Source organism: Brachyhypopomus gauderio, chromosome 7 (assembly GCF_052324685.1).
Source record: "Brachyhypopomus gauderio isolate BG-103 chromosome 7, BGAUD_0.2, whole genome shotgun sequence".
Lineage (NCBI taxonomy): Eukaryota > Metazoa > Chordata > Actinopteri > Gymnotiformes > Hypopomidae > Brachyhypopomus > Brachyhypopomus gauderio.
Window position 1 is genome coordinate 32096555 of NC_135217.1, and position 15316 is coordinate 32111870.

Genomic DNA, 15316 nt, shown 5'->3' on the forward strand with positions numbered 1-15316 from the left:
TTTTTGTGCGCTATAGCGCCACCTATGGTTGTATCGGGCTGGCGTGTTGCGCCTGAGTAGCGGAGAGGAGTACTACAAGTTGGCCAAAGGAGAAGTCTGTAGGTCTTACGGTTTAGGCTGTACGATGCGTTTTAAGGCAGAAAAAAAATAATAATAAATATAGCCGCAAGCGGCGATTGGCGGGTTCACACAAAAAAAGGCAAAAAAGCCCAAAGGGTCTTTTAGACCAACAAATTGGCCTCTTGGCCTCAATAGGCAAAAAGAAGCCCAATAGGTCCTTTAGACCCAAAAGTGAATAGAAGCTGTTTGAGTGGAAAAAATGCATAAGTAAATCAATGTGACAAAACATTCAATTCAACTGAGGCACTAAAGGCCCAAAAGGATCAAAATAATGTGTATTGGCAAAATGATTCAGATCACAGAACTAAATCACATGCTGAGATCAGCTTTGTGTGCGTTTGTGTGGTGTTTCATGTGAGCAATTGTTTTCAGTCAGTTTCGGTGTTTGGCCACCAGATGGAGCCCAAGTACTATCATACTGATATCTCATTAATCTCAGTAATGCAATGACATTTTGGTGAATTAAAAGGTTCATTTCTGGTCAGGCAGTGCACTTTTTGTTATGAGATGTAATTGCAATGTTATAGACCTCATTGATCTGAATCACACAAGCCCCATTACTTGTCTGTATTCTGCATAACAAGATTGCTGCGTGAGTTTTTATGATTTCTCAGGTTTTTGGGTACTGTAGCGCCTCCGACAGGCCAATTTGAACCAAACTTGGCCTACCTCACAAGGACCTCAGTCTATAAAAGCCTTTCAAATTGGGAGTTGATCACTTACATGGTTTATGAGTTATAGCAATAAAGGTCATTTATGGCATGGCCAGAAGGATATAATGGAAAAATTGACCAATCAGACAAATAAAAATGCAACATTTTTTCCATATTTAGTTAACTACAGTGTCTACAGATTATGCCTATGCCATGTTTGCCATCATTGGATCAAATTCCTAGGACTAGTTCTTAAAGAGCTATTTTCAAACAATTGATGAATGTGACAAAAGTATGCATTTTTTAATAGGACTTGTAATTGCAAAGTTGTCAGGTCTACTGCAAGGTATAAAAAGAAACAAGTTGCATGTTCCTAAGTGAAAATTTGGAGGAGTTATGCATGATTTTCACAAATAGCGCCACCTAGTGGCCAAATGTTTCAACACTGCACAGTATGACACATAGTCCTGGGATATGCACAGTGATGAGGTTTCATGTTGATTGGCCAATGGTAAGTCTGTCAAATGGCCAATTAATTCAAATAAAAATTAATTGGCTCATGGCGGCCATGTTTTTTGAGTGATGAGGTCATCATTGTGTGCCTTGATACCACTTGGGCCCCTGATGATGCCTGTAAAGTTTGGGCTTGATGTGACTAATGGTTTCTGAGAAACAAATTTCCCCATGTTATAGCGCCCCCTATTGGACAATCGTGGCCAGCTTTGACCTGTGACCTCTGAGTCATGTGCCCTAACAACTGATAAATTTTCATAAAGATAGGTCAAAGCATTGCTGAGATATAGCTGCTGAAGTCAATTTGGCCACGCCTCAGAGCTATTGATTGACATGTGACAACCAGACTGTATACCAATGTCACAGTTTTGTTGATGTTCCTTGATAATGAGATTCTTGTGAATATTTTGACACCAAGATTGTGGTGATCAGATGAAAAACCAGGGACTAGTATAAAAAAGTAGGTTTTGCATATTATACAAATTAGCAAAAATCTAAGTAGGCGGAGCTTAATGGTTCTTGAGGCTTTTTTGTTTGTCTGGAGCCAAGGAATGCACCTGAAGTGGAATTTTGTTTCTAGGACCTACGGGGTGGGAGATATGAACCCAAACGCAAAATGCTGCGCTATAGCGCCACCATCAGGCCAATTTGGGTGTCTGTACTTAAGCACGGTCCCGCAAACAGACTACACCAGTCTACCAAGTTTGGTCTCCCTGGGCCTTACGGTTTAGGCTGCAGTATGCGTTTTATGCGGAGAAAAATAATAATAATAATAAGAAAGAAGAAAAAACCTAACAATAACAATAGGTTTCCCACACTACGTGTGTGAACCCTAAATATAGCCGCAAGCGGCAATTGGCGGGTTCACACACGAATAGGCTTCTTGGCCTCAATAGGCAGAGGCCCAAAAGGTCCTTTAGACCCCAAAATGTGAAAAGAAGCTGTTTGAGTGGAAAAAATGCACAAATAAATCAATGTGCAAAAAAAGGTTCAATTGGGGCACTAAAGGCCCAAAAGGATCAAAATAATATGTATTGGCAAAATTATTCAGATCACAGAACTAAATCACATGCTGAGATCAGCTTTGTGTGTGTTTGTGTGGTGTTTCATGTGAGAAATAGTTTTCAGTCAGTTCCGGTGTTTGGCCACTAGATGGAGCCCAAGTACTATCATACTGATATCTCATTAATCTCAGTAATGCAATGACATTTTGGTGAATTAAAAGGTTCATTTCTGGTCAGGCAGTGCACTTTTTGTTATGAGATGTAATTGCAATGTTATAGACCTCATTGATCTGAATCATACAAGCCCCATTACTTGTCTGTATTCTGCATAACAAGATTGCTGCGTGAGTTTTTATGATTTCTCAGGTTTTTGGGTACTGTAGCGCCTCCGACAGGCCAATTTGAACCAAACTTGGCATACCTCACAGGGACCTCAGTGTATAAAAGCCTTTCAAATTGGGAGTTGATCACTTACATGGTTTATGAGTTATAGCAATAAAGGTCATTTATGGCATGGCCAGAAGGATATAATGGAAAAATTGACCAATCAGACAAATAAAAATGCAACATTTTTTCCATGTGTAGTTAACTACAGTGTCTACAGATTATGCCTATGCCATTTTTGCCATCATTGGATCAAATTCCTAGGACTAGTTCTTAAAGAGCTATTTTCAAACAATTGATGAATGTGACAAAAGTATGCATTTTTTAATAGGACTTGTAATTGCAAAGTTGTCAGGTCTACTGCAAGGAATAAAAAGAAACAAGTTGCATGTTCCTACGTGAAAATTTGGAGGAGTTATGCATGATTTTCACAAATAGCGCCACCTAGTGGCCAAATGTTTTAAAACTGCACAGCATGACACATAGTCCTGAAATATGCACAGTGGTGAGGTTTCATGTTGATTGGCCAATGGTAAGTCTGTCAAATGGCCAATTAATTCAAATAAAAATTAATTGGCTCATGGCGGCCATGTTTTTTGAGTGATGATGTCATCATTGTGTGTCTTGATATCACTTGGGCCCCTGATGATGCCTGTAAAGTTTTGGCTTGATGTGACTAATGGTTTCTGAGAAACAGTTTTTCCCATGTTATAGCGCCCCCTATTGGACAATCGTGGCCAGCTTTGACCTATGACCTCGGAGTCATGTGCCCTAACAACTGTTAAAATTTTATGAAGATCCGTCAAAGCGTTGCTGAGATATAGCTGTTTAAGTAAATTTGGCCACGCCCCAGAGCTATTGATTGACATGTCACAACGACACTGTATGCAAATCTCACAATTTTTTCCAGGAATATTGATAATGAGATTCTTCTGAACATTTTGATACCAAGCTTGTGGTGATCGGATGAAAAACCAGGGACTAGTATAAAAAAGTAGGTTTTGCATATTATGCAAATTAGCAAAAAATCTAAGTAGGCGGAGCTTAATGGTTCTTGAGGCTTTTTTGTTTGGCTTGAACCAAGGAATCCATCAGAAGTGGAATTTTGTTTCTAGGCCCTACGGTTTGGGAGATATGGACCAAAACGCAAAATGGTGCGCTATAGCGCCACCATCAGGCCAATGTGGGTCTCTGTACTTTAGCACGGTCTCGCAAAGAGACTACACCATTCTGCCAAGTTTGGTGTCTCTGGGCCTTACGGTCTAGGCTGCAGTATGCGTTTTATGCGGAGAAAAATAATAATAATAATAAGAAGAAAAAAGAAAAATTCGAGCAATTACAATAGGTTTCCCACACTACGTGTGTGAACCCTAATAAATATAGCCGCAAGCGGCGATAGGCGGGTTCACACACACAATAAGCAAAAGGAAGCCCAAAAGGTCCTTTAGACCTAAAAGTGAAAAGAAGCTGTTTGGGTTTGGCCAGTGTGTGCTCTACAGATAGTGTGTAATGACATCTGCATGTGTCAGAAAGGGAGACACAGAAACAGCACATCTGGCTAGGGCTGCATCTATGTGAACAATATAGGAAGGCCTGCATGTGTCTATACATGATTGGGCCTGTATATCACCGACAGAGAGAGATTGAGGGAGCCAGAGACTATGCTTTGTTAATTCACTCTTTACACACCTAGCATGCCTAACATGACTGCCCATGTATTCAAAGTATGAATGTAGTCTGCAAAGCCTGGCATTACATGACTGACATGACTGGCATGACTGGAATGACATCACTGCCATGACGAACAAAATTAACATGACTGATATGACTGACATAACTGGCATGACTGTAATGATTTGATGATTTGACTGACATGACTGATATGACTGGACTGAAATGACTGATATGACTGGACTGAAATGATTGGCATGACATGACTTACATGACTGGCAGAACATGACTGGCATGACTGATATAACTGACATGACTGGCATGTCTGATATGACTGACATCACTGGCATGACTGACATATACTATACATATACTATAGATATGCATACAAACTACATACATTTAGGTAGAAGTGTGTGTGTGTGTGTGTGTGGTAGTGTATGTACTCAAACTATGACAACATATACTAATACATACATACATAAGTATACATAGAAACTATACATACATATAGGTATAAAGGTGTGTGTGTCTGTGTTTGTGTGAGAGAGAGACAAAAAAGAAGCCAAATATCAGTTTGTATGAGCATGTGTTAGTCACTGAGATATGGGTGGGTATGGCTAGGGAAGTGTCATTGTGAATGCTATAGGAAGGCCTGCTTGCGCCTGTATGTGTGTGTGCCTGGTTAATAGACACAGAGAGATCTAGGTAGCCAGAGCAATGTTTACTTAGGGCACAGAGATGGGAGGGGGAATGTGGGTGAGAGTGTGAGAGAGACTGAGAGTGTGAGTTTCAGCTTGCGTGCGTGTGAGAAGGAGAAGGTGACAGAGGGACTTTACATGCATTCTTATGCATTGTATATAATACTGCACTGTAGAGCCATACGATAACCGATTTAGATGAAACTTGACAAATTTGTTCAGGATGGGATTCTGAATGGGCTTGTGCATTTTGGTCAGAATTGGGTAAAATATGAAAGAGCTTTAAGAATATGAATATTATATGTATCGATGCTGTCCATTAAAAAAATATTTAGCAGGTATAAGTGTCCTCAAATCCAAAATCTTTAGATTGTTTTTTGATTTCACACTCTGTAGAGTATTATAAGACTTTGCTTGACATGATAGTATGAAAATCCTAGGAGGAGTATGAAAAGTGATGATTTCAAACTATTATTAACTGTAAATAAACTGTGCATTTTTTAATAGGACATGTAATGGGAAAGTTGTTCGCACTACTGCAAGGAATCAACAGAGTCCAATTGCATGTTCCCAAGTGGAATTATGTAGGGGATACACTTGCTTTTTTTGCAATAGCGCCCCCCAGTGGCCAATCGACACCTGGCTGGATTATGTCATAGGGGGCGTGCACTTGTCCACACCCAAGAGGTTTCGTGCAGATCGACCAATGGTAAGCCTGTCAAACGCGTGCCGATCACTGATTGGCCGATTACGTCAGCCATTTTGGAAGTATGGAGTGTCTGCTTTAGGACCTGGTTCCCAGAGGCCCATAGATGATGTCTGCCAAGTTTCATGTGGATCGGCCAATCTGAGTGCATGGGGCAAATTTTTGCATGTTATAGCGCCCCCTAGCAGGTGAGGTATGGCAACCTCTGCAAGCTGCCCCAGACCCTCACAGGGAAGCTGTCTGTGAAGTGCCATCTCATTACATGCAAGTTTTCTTAAGTTAGAGCTCCATATGCGCAAAATTTACTATTGAATTTACGCCTCCTCATTTGATTGGCTTATACTGACTAGGTAGTGAAGAAATTAGCATTTTTGTTGGATAGATTTTAAAGTTCAGACTCTTCTGAACGTTTTGATACCACATATGTGCATGTATGTGAAAAATCCAGGGACTAGTTTGCGCTCAAATATGTGTGTGATTTTGCACATTATGCAAATTAACTCGAAATCTAAGTGGGCGGAGCTTAATGGTTGTATATTAATTGTCCTATTGAATTTAGTCAAGGAATGTATAGGAACTGGAATTTTGGTTCTAGGAATTACGGTGTAGGAGATATGGACAAAAAGTCAATATGGTCTGCTATAGCGCCACCATCAGGCCAATTTGGGTCCCTGTATGGGAATCTGGTCCTTGGAGTTAACTGAACCTTTTTGCCAAGTTTGGGGTTTCTAGGCATTACGGTCTAGGCTGCACAATACGTTTTAGGTCAAAAAATGGGACAAAGAATAATAATAAGAAAGACTAGGGCTGCATCTATGTGAACAATATAGGAAGGCCTGCATGTGTCCATACATGATTGGGCCTGTATATCACCAACAGAGAGAGATTGAGGGAGCCAGAGACTATGCTTTGTTAATTCACTCCTTGCACACCTTGCACGCCTAACATGACTGCCCGTGTATTCAAAGTATGAATGTAGTCTGCAAAGCCTGCCATAACATGACTGACATGACTGGCATGACTGACATAACTTATATGACTGAAATGACATCACTGGCATGATGAACAAAAGTAACATGACTGATATGACTGACATAACTGGAATGAGTGACATGACTGGCATGACTGTAATAACATGACTGATATGACTGACATGACTTATGTCTCACATGACTGGACTGACATGACTGATATGACTGGACTGACATGACTGGACTGACATGACTGATATGACTGGACTGACATGACTGGACAGATATGCATACAAACTATACATACATTTAGGTAGAAGTGTGTGTGTGTGTGTGTGGTAGTGTATGTACTCAAACTATGACAACATATACTAATACATACATACATAAGTATACATAGAAACTATACATACATATAGGTATAAAGGTGTGTGCGTCTGTGTGTTTGTGTGAGAGAGAGACAAAAAAGAAGCCAAATATCAGTTTGTATGAGCATGTGTTAGTCACTGAGATATGGGTGGGTATGGCTAGGGAAGTGTCATTGTGAATGCCCGTGTATTCAAAGTATGAATGTAGTCTGCAAAGCCTGGCATTACATGACTGAGATGACTGGCATGACTGACATAACTGGCATGACTGTAATGATTTGATGATTTGACTGACATGACTGATATGACTGGACTGAAATGATTGGCATGACATGACTTACATGACTGGCATGACTGACATGACTGATGTAACTGACATGACTGGCATTTCTGATATGACTGACATCACTGGCATGACTGACATATACTATACATATGCTATAGATATGCATACAAACTTTACATACATTTAGGTAGAAGTGTGTGTGTGTGTGTGTGTGTGTGTGTGTGTGTGTGTGTGTGTGTGTGTGTGGTAGTGTATGTACTCAAAATATGACAACATATACTAATACATACATACATAAGTATACATAGAAACTATACATACATATAGGTATAAAGGTGTGTGTGTCTGTGTGAGAGAGAGACAAAAAAGAAGCCAAATATCAGTTTGTATGAGCATGTGTTAGTCACTGAGATATGGGTGGGTATGGCTAGGGAAGTGTCATTGTGAATGCTATAGGAAGGCCTGCTTGCGCCTGTATGTGTGTGTGCCTGGTTAATAGACACAGAGAGATCTAGGTAGCCAGAGCAATGTTTACTTAGGGCACAGATATGGGAGGGGGAATGTGGGTGAGAGTGTGAGAGAGACTGAGAGTGTGAGTTTCAGCTTGCGTGCGTGTGAGAAGGAGAAGGTGACAGAGGGACTTTACATGCATTTTTATGCATTGTATACAATACTGCACTGTAGAGCCATACGATAACCGATTTAGATGAAACTTGACAAATTTGTTCAGGATGGGATTCTGAATGGGCTTATGCATTTTGGTCAGAATTGGGTAAAATATGAAAGAGCTTTAAGAATATGAATATTATATGTATCGATGCTGTCCATTAAAAAAATATTTAGCAGGTATAAGTGTCCTCAAATCCAAAATCTTTGGATTGTTTTTTGATTTCACACTCTGTAGAGTATTATAAGACTTTGCTTGACATGATAGTATGAAAATCCTAGGAGCAGTATGAAAAGTGATGATTTCAAACTATTATTAACTGTAAATAAACTGTGCATTTTTTCATAGGACATGTAATGGGAAAGTTGTTCGCATTACTGCAAGGAATCAAAAGAGTCCAATTGCATGTTTCCAAGTGGAATTATGTAGGGGATACACTTGCTTTTTTTGCAATAGCGCCCCCCAGTGGCCAATCGACACCCGGCTGGATTATGTCATAGGGGGCGTGCACTTGTCCACACCCAAGAGGTTTCGTGCAGATCGACCAATGGTAAGCCTGTCAAACGCGTGCCGATCACTGATTGGCCGATTACGTCAGCCATTTTGGAAGTATGGCATGTCTGCTTTAGGACCTGGTTTCCAGAGGCCCATAGATGATGTCTGTCAAGTTTCATGTGGATCGGCCAATCTGAGTGCATGGGGCAAATTTTTGCATGTTATAGCGCCCCCTAGCAGGTGAGGTATGGCAACCTCTGCGAGCTGCCCCAGACCCTCACACGGAAGCTGTCTGTGAAGTGCCATCTCATTATATGCAAGTTTTCTTAAGTTAGAGCTCCATATGTGCAAAATTTACTATTGAATTTACGCCCCCTCATTTGATTGGCTTATACTGACTAGGTAGTGAAGAAATTAGCATTTTTGTTGGATACATTTTAAAGTTCAGACTCTTCTGAACGTTTTGATACCACATATGTGCATGTATGTGAAAAATCCAGGGACTAGTTAGCGCTCAAAGATGTGTGTGATTTTGCACATTATGCAAATTAACTCGAAATCTAAGTGGGCGGAGCTTAATGGTTGTATATTAATTGTCCTATTGAATTTAGTCAAGGAATGCATAGGAACTGGAATTTTGGTTCTAGGACCTACGGTGTAGGAGATATGGACAAAAAGTCAATATGCTCTGCTATAGCGCCACCATCAGGCCAATTTGGGTCCCTGTATGGCAATCTGGTCCTTGGAGTTAACTGAACCTTTTTGCCAAGATTGGGTTTTCTAGGCATTACGGTCTAGGCTGCACGATGCATTTTATGTCAAAAAATGGGCAAAAGAATAAGAAGAAAAATAAGAAAAATACCAGCAATTACAATAGGGTTCCCACACTGTGTGTGTGAACCCTAATAATAACTAGGGCTGCATCTATGTGAACAATATAGGAAGGCCTGCATGTGTCTATACATGATTGGGCCTGTATATTACAGACAGAGAGAGATTGAGGGTGCCAGAGACTATGCTTTGTTAATTCACTCCTTGCACACCTTGCACGCCTAACATGACTGCCCGTGTATTCAAAGTATGAATGTAGTCTGCAAAGCCTGGCATTACATGACTGACATGACTGGCATGACTGACATAACTGATATGACTGGCATGACTGAAAAGACATCACTGGCATGATGAACAAAAGTAATATGACTGATATGACTGACATAACTGGAATGAGTGACATGACTGGCATGACTGTAATGACATGACTGATATGACTGACATGACTTATGTCTGACATGACTGGACTGACATGACTGATATGACTGGACTGAAATGACTGACATGACTGGACTGACATGACTGTTATGACTGGACAGATATGCATACAAACTATACATACATTTAGGTAGAAGTGTGTGTGTGTGTGGTAGTGTATGTACTCAAACTATGACAACATATACTAATACATACATACATAAGTATACATAGAAACTATACATACATATAGGTATAAAGGTGTGTGTGTCTGTGTGTTTGTGTGAGAGAGAGAGAGACAAAAAAGAAGCCAAATATCAGTTTGTATGAGCATGTGTTAGTCACTGAGATATGGGTGGGTATGGCTAGGGAAGTGTCATTGTGAATGCTATAGGAAGGCCTGCTTGCGCCTGTATGTGTGTGTGCCTGGTTAATAGACACAGAGATCTAGGTAGCCAGAGCAATGTTTACTTAGGGCACAGAGATGGGAGGGGGAATGTGGGTGAGAGTGTGAGTTTCAGCTTGCGTGCGTGTGAGAAGGAGAAGGTGACAGAGGGACTTTACATGCATTCTTATGCATTGTATATAATACTGCACTGTAGAGCCATACGATAACCGATTTAGATTAAACTTGACAAATTTGTTCAGGATGGGATTCTGAATGGGCTTGTGCATTTTGGTCAGAATTGGGTAAAATATGAAAGAGCTTTAAGAATATGAATATTATATGTATCGATGCTGTCCATTAAAAAAATATTTAGCAGGTATAAGTGTCCTCAAATCCAAAATCTTTGGATTGTTTTTTGATTTCACACTCTGTAGAGTATTATAAGACTTTGCTTGACATGATAGTATGAAAATCCTAGGAGGAGTATGAAAAGTGATGATTTCAAACTATTATTAACTGTAAATTAATTGTGCATTTTTTAATAGGACATGTAATGGGAAAGTTGTTCGCACTACTGCAAGGAATCAAAAGAGTCAAATTGCATGTTCCCAAGTGGAATTATGTAGGGGATACACTTGCTTTTTTTGCAATAGCGCCCCCCAGTGGCCAATCGACACCCGGCTGGATTATGTCATAGGGGGCGTGCACTTGTCCACACCCAAGAGGTTTCGTGCAGATCGACCAATGGTAAGCCTGTCAAACGCGTGCCGATCACGGATTGGCCGATTACGTCAGCCATTTTGGAAGTATGGCATGTCTGCTTTGGGACCTGGTTCCCAGAGGCCCATAGATGATGTCTGTCAAGTTTCATGTGGATCGGCCAATCTGAGTGCATGGGGCAAATTTTTGCATGTTATAGCGCCCCCTAGCAGGTGAGGTATGGCAACCTCTGCGAGCTGCCCCAGACCCTCACAGGGAAGCTGTTTGTGAAGTGCCATCTCATTACATGCAAGTTTTCTTAAGTTAGAGCCCCATATGCGCAAAATTTACTATTGAATTTACGCCCCCTCATTTGATTGGCTTATACTGACTAGGTAGTGAAGAAATTAGCATTTTTGTTGGATACGTTTTAAAGTTCAGACTCTTCTGAACGTTTTGATACCACATATGTGCATGTATGTGAAAAATCCAGGGACTAGTTCGTGCTCAAAAATGTGTGTGATTTTGCACATTATGCAAATTAACTCGAAATCTAAGTGGGCGGAGCTTAATGGTTGTATATTAATTGTCCTATTGAATTTAGTCAAGGAATGTATAGGAACTGGAATTTTGGTTCTAGGACCTACGGTGTAGGAGATATGGACAAAAAGTCAATATGGTCTGCTATAGCGCCACCATCAGGCCAATTTGGGTCCCTGTATGGGAATCTGGTCCTTGGGGGTAACTGAACCTTTTTGCCAAGTTTGGGGTTTCTAGGCATTACGGTCTAGGCTGCACAATACGTTTTAGGTCAAAAAATGGGACAAAGAATAAGAAAGAAAAATCCTAACAATTACAATAGGGTTCCCACACTATGTGTGTGTGAACCCTAATAAGAAAAACTTGAGCAATTACAATAGGGTTCCCACACTATGTGTGTGAACCCTAATTAGACCTAAAAGTGAAAAGAAGCTGTTTGGGTTTGGCCAGTGTGTGCTCTACAGATAGTGTGTGATGACATCTGCGTGTGTCAGAAAGGGAGACACAGAAATAGCACATCTGGCTAGGGCTGCATCTATGTGAACAATATAGGAAGGCCTGCATGTGTCTATACATGATTGGGCCTGTATATTACAGACAGAGAGAGATTGAGGGTGCCAGAGACTATGCTTTGTTAATTCACTCCTTGCACACCTTGCACGCCTAACATGACTGCCCGTGTATTCAAAGTATGAATGTAGTCTGCAAAGCCTGGCATTACATGACTGACATGACTGGCATGACTGACATAACTGATATGACTGGCATGACTGAAAAGACATCACTGGCATGATGAACAAAAGTAATATGACTGATATGACTGACATAACTGGAATGAGTGACATGACTGGCATGACTGTAATGACATGACTGATATGACTGACATGACTTATGTCTGACATGACTGGACTGACATGACTGATATGACTGGACTGAAATGACTGACATGACTGGACTGACATGACTGTTATGACTGGACAGATATGCATACAAACTATACATACATTTAGGTAGAAGTGTGTGTGTGTGTGTGTGTGTGGTAGTGTATGTACTCAAACTATGACAACATATACTAATACATACATACATAAGTATACATAGAAACTATACATACATATAGGTATAAAGGTGTGTGTGTCTGTGTGTTTGTGTGAGAGAGAGAGAGACAAAAAAGAAGCCAAATATCAGTTTGTATGAGCATGTGTTAGTCACTGAGATATGGGTGGGTATGGCTAGGGAAGTGTCATTGTGAATGCTATAGGAAGGCCTGCTTGCGCCTGTATGTGTGTGTGCCTGGTTAATAGACACAGAGATCTAGGTAGCCAGAGCAATGTTTACTTAGGGCACAGAGATGGGAGGGGGAATGTGGGTGAGAGTGTGAGTTTCAGCTTGCGTGCGTGTGAGAAGGAGAAGGTGACAGAGGGACTTTACATGCATTCTTATGCATTGTATATAATACTGCACTGTAGAGCCATACGATAACCGATTTAGATTAAACTTGACAAATTTGTTCAGGATGGGATTCTGAATGGGCTTGTGCATTTTGGTCAGAATTGGGTAAAATATGAAAGAGCTTTAAGAATATGAATATTATATGTATCGATGCTGTCCATTAAAAAAATATTTAGCAGGTATAAGTGTCCTCAAATCCAAAATCTTTGGATTGTTTTTTGATTTCACACTCTGTAGAGTATTATAAGACTTTGCTTGACATGATAGTATGAAAATCCTAGGAGGAGTATGAAAAGTGATGATTTCAAACTATTATTAACTGTAAATTAATTGTGCATTTTTTAATAGGACATGTAATGGGAAAGTTGTTCGCACTACTGCAAGGAATCAAAAGAGTCCAATTGCATGTTCCCAAGTGGAATTATGTAGGGGATACACTTGCTTTTTTTGCAATAGCGCCCCCCAGTGGCCAATCGACACCCGGCTGGATTATGTCATAGGGGGCGTGCACTTGTCCACACCCAAGAGGTTTCGTGCAGATCGACCAATGGTAAGCCTGTCAAACGCGTGCCGATCACGGATTGGCCGATTACGTCAGCCATTTTGGAAGTATGGCATGTCTGCTTTGGGACCTGGTTCCCAGAGGCCCATAGATGATGTCTGTCAAGTTTCATGTGGATCGGCCAATCTGAGTGCATGGGGCAAATTTTTGCATGTTATAGCGCCCCCTAGCAGGTGAGGTATGGCAACCTCTGCGAGCTGCCCCAGACCCTCACAGGGAAGCTGTTTGTGAAGTGCCATCTCATTACATGCAAGTTTTCTTAAGTTAGAGCCCCATATGCGCAAAATTTACTATTGAATTTACGCCCCCTCATTTGATTGGCTTATACTGACTAGGTAGTGAAGAAATTAGCATTTTTGTTGGATACGTTTTAAAGTTCAGACTCTTCTGAACGTTTTGATACCACATATGTGCATGTATGTGAAAAATCCAGGGACTAGTTCGCGCTCAAAAATGTGTGTGATTTTGCACATTATGCAAATTAACTCGAAATCTAAGTGGGCGGAGCTTAATGGTTGTATATTAATTGTCCTATTGAATTTAGTCAAGGAATGTATAGGAACTGGAATTTTGGTTCTAGGACCTACGGTGTAGGAGATATGGACAAAAAGTCAATATGGTCTGCTATAGCGCCACCATCAGGCCAATTTGGGTCCCTGTATGGGAATCTGGTCCTTGGGGGTAACTGAACCTTTTTGCCAAGTTTGGGGTTTCTAGGCATTACGGTCTAGGCTGCACAATACGTTTTAGGTCAAAAAATGGGACAAAGAATAAGAAAGAAAAATCCTAACAATTACAATAGGGTTCCCACACTATGTGTGTGTGAACCCTAATAAATATAGCCGCAAGCGGCGATAGGCGGGTTCACACACACAATAAGCAAAAGGAAGCCCAAAAGGTCCTTTAGACCTAAAAGTGAAAAGAAGCTGTTTGGGTTTGGCCAGTGTGTGCTCTACAGATAGTGTGTAATGACATCTGCATGTGTCAGAAAGGGAGACACAGAAACAGCACATCTGGCTAGGGCTGCATCTATGTGAACAATATAGGAAGGCCTGCATGTGTCTATACATGATTGGGCCTGTATATCACCGACAGAGAGATTGAGGGAGCCAGAGACTATGCTTTGTTAATTCACTCTTTACACACCTAGCATGCCTAACATGACTGCCCATGTATTCAAAGTATGAATGTAGTCTGCAAAGCCTGGCATTACATGACTGACATGACTGGCATGACTGGAATGACATCACTGCCATGACGAACAAAATTAACATGACTGATATGACTGACATAACTGGCATGACTGTAATGATTTGATGATTTGACTGACATGACTGATATGACTGGACTGAAATGATTGGCATGACATGACTTACATGACTGGCAGAACATGACTGGCATGTCTGATATGACTGACATCACTGGCATGACTTACATATACTATACATATACTATAGATATGCATACAAACTACATACATTTAGGTAGAAGTGTGTGTGTGTGTGTGTGGTAGTGTATGTACTCAAACTATGACAACATATACTAATACATACATACATAAGTATACATAGAAACTATACATACATATAGGTATAAAGGTGTGTGTGTCTGTGTTTGTGTGAGAGAGAGACAAAAAAGAAGCCAAATATCAGTTTGTATGAGCATGTGTTAGTCACTGAGATATGGGTGGGTATGGCTAGGGAAGTGTCATTGTGAATGCTATAGGAAGGCCTGCTTGCGCCTGTATGTGTGTGTGCCTGGTTAATAGACACAGAGAGATCTAGGTAGCCAGAGCAATGTTTACTTAGGGCACAGAGATGGGAGGGGGAATGTGGGTGAGAGTGTGAGAGAGACTGAGAGTGTGAGTTTCAGCTTGCGTGCGTGTGAG